Source organism: Pongo abelii, chromosome 2 (genome assembly GCF_028885655.2).
Source record: "Pongo abelii isolate AG06213 chromosome 2, NHGRI_mPonAbe1-v2.0_pri, whole genome shotgun sequence".
Lineage (NCBI taxonomy): Eukaryota > Metazoa > Chordata > Mammalia > Primates > Hominidae > Pongo > Pongo abelii.
Window position 1 is genome coordinate 25,390,282 of NC_085928.1, and position 7,800 is coordinate 25,398,081.

Below are 7,800 nucleotides of genomic sequence, written 5' to 3' on the forward strand. Positions count from 1 at the left end.
TTAGAGAAATTTAAAGGGGAAATTTTGTCTAAAAGCAGTCATTTCATGATTTATGTAATAGAGATGCTCCAACCAAGGACACCATAAAACCAATTTGTATAAAGCAGGTTTTATGTATATCCATCAGAAAACTCCTCTAAATGCTTCAACTAAAATTGAGATGTAGTTGAAAGATTTTGCTTTCTCCTCTATAGAGTGAGAGGTTATATTAATATTCCTTCTAATATTTTGTGCTTTTGCATTGGAAGCTAACTCAGTGCCTGGGTATTAGAATAAGCCACCAGAATTTCTCTGGTAGGAACTTTCTGCCCAGAGACCTCTGTTCTATTGCTTTTCCCTTGCTGTTACTCACAGCTGCATGTAACAATCTCACATCTTAGTTCTCTTCTTTTTTTCTGATATTTAGAATGTCTAGTAGAGCTGCAAATGGCATGTCATATTTAGTCAGGAGATGGCATTGACTAATGTGTGCAGAAAACACACCCCTGAGTTAGACACTTTGAATCATGTACAATGAGCAGTTCAGTACTTAACGCTTCACAAAGCTTAAAGCTGTTTAAACGAAATGTATATTTTTGGCTTCTGGTAGTCTATGCTGCTATTACGGAAGGTTATAGTTAGCAGGTTTAAGAAATATATTTTTGGGCTTTCTAGAGTGAATAATTTGAATGGTACCAGCAGCAATTCTTTGTGAGCTGAAGGCTTGATGCAGTCTCTTAGGACCTGTCCTTTTAGAAGTAAGAGCAGGTTCTTAGAGGCCACATCCTGCTTTTCAGATAGAGATATCTGCTTCTACCAGGAATAGTTCCTTTCATACTACACATAAGTAGGCAGTGAGAATAATTAGCACGATTGAAACCGCCTTTGCAAAATTATGACTGAGACAGTGAAAGAGATCTAACTTAACTGACTCTATCTTGCTTCTAACCTCCATGCTGTCCTTGTTCATTCCTGGGCATAGGACGAACTAACTTTGAGAGAAATTTAGTTTGTAGTTTAAAAAAAAGATGGTAACAGCCCTTTCCCAAAGCAGACCTCCTTCTTGCCTGGAGACTAGACCAATATTAGCCACAAGGTTAGAAATTATGGTTTAGGAGTCATGCAGCTGGAGGCTACAAGAATCTGACTCCCTAAACTGCTCCTAAGATCAGTGCTTGAGATACTTTGCAGACCCTGCACTTGATGGATCAGCTGGGACCACCCAAATCAATAAACTGGCTCATCTGATCTTGTGGCCCCACCCAAGAACTGACTCAGCACAAGAAGACAGCTTCGACTCCCTGTGATTTCATCCCTGTCAACCAGCACTCCTGGCTCACTGGCTTCCCCCCACCCAGCCAAGTTATCCTTAAACACTCTGCTCCCTGAATGCTCAGGGAGTTTGATTTGAGTAATAATAAAACTCCAGTCTCCCACACAGCCGTCTCTGTAAATTACTCTTTCTCTATTGCAATTCCCCTGTCTTGATGAATGGGTTTTGTCTAGGCATCGGGCAAGGTGAACCCCTTGGGTGGTTACACTAGCACTGGTTTTTGTTTGCCACTGCAGCATGAATTATGTGTTTTTTATGGCAATGGAAATTTTTTTTACTGCCCTTCCTCAATGTTACATGAAGACATATTTCACAAGTAGGTCAAGTACAAAGTAGGAATAGAAGCTAGAATGGAATCATAGACCAGATTCTTACATAGATCACATCAGCCAGGCTGAGGCTCCATCTGTGTGCATGGCACGGCACAGCTGCATTGGTTGCTTATAGCTAGCATCTGTTCTGATTGGTTGGTGCCTGTGCCTTTTCAGTTGCTCAGAGTTTTGAATACCAACCCTGGGTACACAGTTATCTCTGAAAGCTAAAATGGTGAAATATAGCACATAACGAATGCAATGAACCAGCTCTAGGCACAACCAAGAGAATTCCCATAAATGGGAACCTGAGAAAGTATAAAAGCACTTAATTGAAGGTGTAAATGAAAGAAAGCAGGTTTGAAATGCAACCAAAACAAAGCCCACACATAGACAACTGTATTTATAAGTTGTTTCTAAATGGGAATGGAACGGTGTTTTTCTGGGAACCTAGGGAACAGTCTTTCTATGGCTACTTTTCTCATGTGAGAAAACAGACATTTAGCAGAAAACCAGAAAATGTTCATTTGCTTCGGTGAAATTTTATTCCAAGTTTCAGTGAGGGACCCTGCGCAGCAGGCTTGGGACACGGAGACCTCCCTCTGCTGCCTTTAATGAAGGTCATTAAAAAAAAGAATTTCCTTTTTTTTTTTTTTTTTAAAGACGGAGTCTCACTCTGTCGCCAGGCTGGAGTGCAGTGGCCTGATCTCGGCTCACTGCAACCTCCGCCTCCCAGGTTCAAGCGATTCTCCTGCCCCAGCCTCCTGAGTACCTGGGACCACAGGCGCCCGCCACCACGCACAGCTAATTTTTGTATTTTTAGTAGAGATGGGGTTTCAGCATGCTGGCCAGGATGGCCCCGATCTCTTGACCTCGTGATCCGCCCGCCCCAGCCTCCCAAAGTGCTGGGATTACAGGCGTGAGCCACCGCCCTTCTAACTTTTCTATTGTACCAGAGTGATGGCAAGGAAGGGCGGTAGGAAAGCCTGCGTAGGAAAGCCTGCCAAGGAAAGGGAGGACCGGCCTGCATATTCTTAAGCGCTGTGGGACACTGTTCTGTCGACGTTGCCCATTCCATTGCTCTCTCAGGGTGGGATGAGCCACGGTCCGGAGCAGCTCCTGGTCATCTACTGTACCACGTGTGCAGTGGGAAGACACACTCCCAGAGAAGAAAATGCTGGGACAAAGAGACCACAGTCTTTGTATGGTGGCTCAATGTAAGTCCTTCTTGACATGTCCAGGTGTACAGCTCCTCTTTGGGGTTGGAGCGCTTTGCTTTTCAGGGTGTAGATTGGGGTGTGGGGAAGTGGTGAAGTGGAGTGAAACTGGAGGCCTGGAGCTCCCCCTAGAGGCCAAATGTATTTTACCCTGACTCAAGAAAACCTGGAGCTAGAAGCTTGGTTCATCAAACCTAAAGTAAGAGTAAGAATCGGCAGTATTGTCAGCACCACCCCGGGAAGGGAGAGATACTAAACCTAGTGAACAGTGCAGGTCCAGAATCCTTTATGTGAAGTTCTAAAACTCAAAAAACTTTGAAAATGGAAACTCTTTTGAAACCTATTTGGCCACAACGTTTACCTGCAATATGAGGACATAGTTAGTCTTTATTATCTTGTATTTTTATGTTTTATGACAGATATATTAATTAATGTGTTTAATCATGAGAGGCTGCCCATATTCCTAGTAGGAATGTTAAAAGGTAGAGTTCCCACTAGGGGTGTTTTAATGTACAGTATATGAACTGTTTACTTCTCTCAAATCTTAAAAATTCAGAAATCTGAACTACATCTGGCCCCAATCAGCCAAAGGACTATGGGCCTGTGTATTATAATGCTCACTACTGTGTGGGCCTCAATCACAGCTCAACCTGTGCCATGTGACTTTCAACAAGTGACTCACTGGCTGGAAGGCTCAGCTTCTTCTTTAGTAAGATGGAAATATCATTAGTTTAGATATTAAATGAGTTTATGCACCGCGTTCAGCCCAGGACCTGGCAAATAGTAAACATCTAATAGTGTTAGTGATTATTATCATACTTTGTTATTATTACTTGATCTGAGAGAGTGCATACCTCACTTTACTCTGATTCGCAGTCACCAAAGAGTCATTTGACTACCAGCCACCAGGCCCACTATTACCAGGAAGATGGAATCTTGAACGATGAACATGAGCTTTTGGGCCACTGGTGATCCATTATAAATCAAAAATTTGATATTCTAGATCCTATCTCAATCTCTTGAATATCTAGAAAAATCAAATCAAACAGAAATCAGAGATACCCTTGGTTCTGAGACACACCTATACACCTACAACCTTACTGGTTGCAAGCAGGCTTAAGTTACAGACAGCCAGACAGCCAAGAGCATTTTGAAGGTGGGAAAACTAAGGCAAAGAAATAGAATAATTTTTTTGACATGAGCACAATCATTGTATGTGGGTCTTGGCTAATGGTTTGTGATTAGTTTACAATGATCCAAGAATCTAGAGTAAAATTTTCTTTTCTTTTCTTTTCTCTTATTTTCTTGACACAGAGTCTCACTCTGTTCCCCAGGCTGGAATGCATTGGTGTATTCTCAGCTCACTGCAACCTCTGCCTCTTGGGTTCAAGTGATGCTCCTGCTTCAGCATCCCTGAGTAGCTGGGACTACAGGCATGTGCCACTACTCCCAGCTAAATTTTGTATTTTTAGTAGAGACAGGGTTTTGCCGTGTTGGCCGGGCTGGTCTCAAACTCCTGACCTCAGGTGATCCACCTGCCTTGGCCTCCCAGAGTGCTGGGATTACAGGTGTGAGCCACTGCACTTGGCCTAGAATAAAATTTTCTAAAATGTTGTACATAAAATACTAGTGCTGCAAGAGGTTCTCTGAATAAAAAATTTCCCCAAATTATTTAAAAATGAAACCCTTCTTTCAGGGAATATTTATTAACACCCACAGAATTTGTGTTAGATAGAGTGTACCTGGGGAAATACTGTTTTAGAGAGTATCAACTTCTGTATATAATTCAGGCAGATAATTCTTGGCTATTGGGTAATTTCAAGGATGTCAAAATTTAATTTTTAAAAAATAAGATAATCACTCTCATCTGAATGTAAAATGAATACGTATCAAATATTTTATTTAATACATTAATTAATGAAGGAATCAAATATTTTATTTAATACATTAATTAATGAAGATGTTAAAACTGATTCAAAGAGAATCTGAAGAATAGACACATATAGGCACTTAGCAATACAGAAATAAATTTACTAATTGATGCAGAACTATTTAATATTTATAGGACAATAAAATGTAACATTTGAAATGATCTTTTCAGCCAGGCGTGGTGGCTCACACCTGTAATCCCAGCACTTCGGGAGGCCAAAGCAGGTGGATCACTTGAGGTCAGGAGTTTGAGACCAGCCTGGCCAATATGGTGAAACTCTGTCTCTACTAAAAATACAAAAATTAGCCGGGTGTGGTGGTGGGCACCTGTAGTCCCAGCTACTCAGGAGGCTGAGGCAGGATAATTGCTTGAGCCCGGGAGGCAGAGGTTGCAGTGAGCTGAGATTGCGCCACTGCACTCCAGCTTGGGCAACAAAGCAAGACTCCATCTCAAAAATAAAAATAAAAAATAAAAAAAAAGATCTTTCCTAAAACGCATGAATCAATTATATACCAGTTAGACAAAATGCATTTGTATTTCTACAGAGAAGAATTATTTGCATCACCCTCAGTTTCTCCAACTAATAAAATTATAAAACAGTGATGGGGATCAGGACATGCTACTCCAAAATACGGCACCTTTGCATATGGAATATATAAATACATTGGTATGCTTTTCTCTTGTTAATCTATATCTTGTTATAGGTGCCCCAGCAAGTGAAGCTAAGATCCATAGAAAGAGAAGATGTGCCATGTGACTTTGAACAAGTGACTCACAGGTTCTAAGGCTCAGTTTCTTCTTTAGTATGATGGGGATATCACTAGTTTAGACATTAAGTGAGATTCACAGCCCAGGGCCTGGGAAATAGTAAACAGCCTTGTCAAAGCAAGGAGAATATTCCTATAGAATCAGATAACTCCCAGGTTGTCCACTAGAAAACAATGAGCATTCCAGTGAACGCACACTGTGGTAGGCAGAATAGTACCCCACCAGCCCCCTACCCCAAGATGTCTATGTCCTAAATTCCCAAAACCTATTAATATGTTATGTTACACGGAAAAGGGGAATGAAGGTTGTAGATGAAATTCAGTGCTAATCTAATGACTTTAAAATAAGGAAACTGTCCTGGTTTATCCAGATGGACTCAGCGTAACCACAAGTGTCCTTTAAAATAGAAAAGGGGAGCAGAGGGAGAGGTCATAGTCAGAGAGAGATACTTGAAGATACCACACAGCTGGCTTTGAAGACAGAAGAAGAGGCCACAAGCCAAGGAATGCACCGACCTCTAGAAGCTGGAGAGACAAGAAAATGGATTTTCCCCTACAGCCTTCGGAAGAAAAGAGGCTCTACCAACATCTTAATTTTAGCTTAGTGAGACCCATTTCAGACTTCTCACCTCCAAAGGTATAAAATAATAAATTTGTGTTGTTTTGATCTACTAGGTTTATGGTGTTGGGGCTCAGAAAACACTACCCCAAATATTAAGAAATGAAAGAGCTTGGGAGGGCCTCAGAAGCAAGAAGGTCATTGTGACCTTCACCTACTTTTCTGCTTGAGAACTGATCAAAAAAGAAATTCTCTGACCTAACTTGCCTGAAAATATTTCATAAGATGCTCATTCCAGAAGGGTCCTGCCCCATACCTGAGGGAAAGGAATGTTATAGAGAGAAGCCAAGAAGAATCTGAGTAGAAAGGTCTTGCCAGGTTTCCCCGCTCAATCTATTACCATTAGATCATACCCTTTTGTCCAGTCACATTTCTATACAGCTGTCCATTCTTCATCAAACCTATGCATAAAAAATAATTTCCTCTGGGTCTTTGGGTCTTCATTCTTTTTCTTTTCTTTTCTTTTTTTTTTTTTGAGACAGAGCCTTACTTTGTTACCCAGGCTGGAGTGCAGTGGTGCGATCTTGGCTTACTGCAACCTCTGCCTCCTGGGTACAAGGAATTCTCATACCTCAGCCTCCCAACATAGCTGGAATTACAGGTTCCTGGCTAATTTTTGTAACTTTAGTAGAGACAGGGTTTCACCATGTTAGCCAGGTTGGTCTCGAACCCCTGACTTAAAGCAATCTGCTTGCCTTGGCCTCCCAAAGTGTTGGTATTACAGGCATGAGCCACTGCACCTGGCCTTTGGGTCTTCATTTCTGAAGGCTCCTGTATCATATTAAACTTTGGTTAAGTAATGTGTTATGCTTTTCTCTTGCTAACCTGTCTTTTGTTATAGGAGTATCCACCTTGACCTTTATGATGGATGAGGAAAAGTATCACATCTTCCTGCCCCTACAGTGGTAATTTGTCATGGTAGTTAAGAAAAAACCAAGAGACACCAAGTAATCTCTGTGCCTATTTCAAAGTCTTTTATAAACTTTTCTAATAAAAGTACCAAATTTTATAAAAGTGAATTTAAAAACTTATAAAACTTCTTTAAATACTTAAAATTTGTAATGTAAAATAGTGCATGATAATATAGATAAAAGTACTTAAATTATTTATCAAATAGAAAAATTACAAGCACAGTAAAAAGAAGTAATTAAAAATATTTGGCTAAGATTATGAAACAATCTAGAAGTCTCTTCAGACTTTTAACAGAGATGAGGTTTTAATGGTTTCTTATAGAATTAGTAAACACTGTGATCATACTATAAATGTCTGCTAAAGAGCCTTCCCTAGGGGCTGAGCCAGAGCCTGTATTTGAGGTCTTTTGCCTAGATTAGGTACTCATGTAGGTACTGCTCTGAATTCAATATCCTCTGCCTACAACTAGGTGGGGATTTTGTTGTTTTGCAAATCATATTTTAGGAACAAGTGAATTTTTTTACCGAAGGGGATTTAACTAATTGTGAACTCTTCAAGGGCTCACTTTACAAATAGTAATAGTTGTGCCATCCATTGCTTGAGAAAGACCATTCTGTCAGCTGGCTTAATGGAAAGAAAGGCTTCTATAAATTATTGTGTAGCAGAGTGGTATGTAAAGTACAGTTAATTCTTGAATAACACGGGTTTGAACTGTATGGGCCCTCTTACATG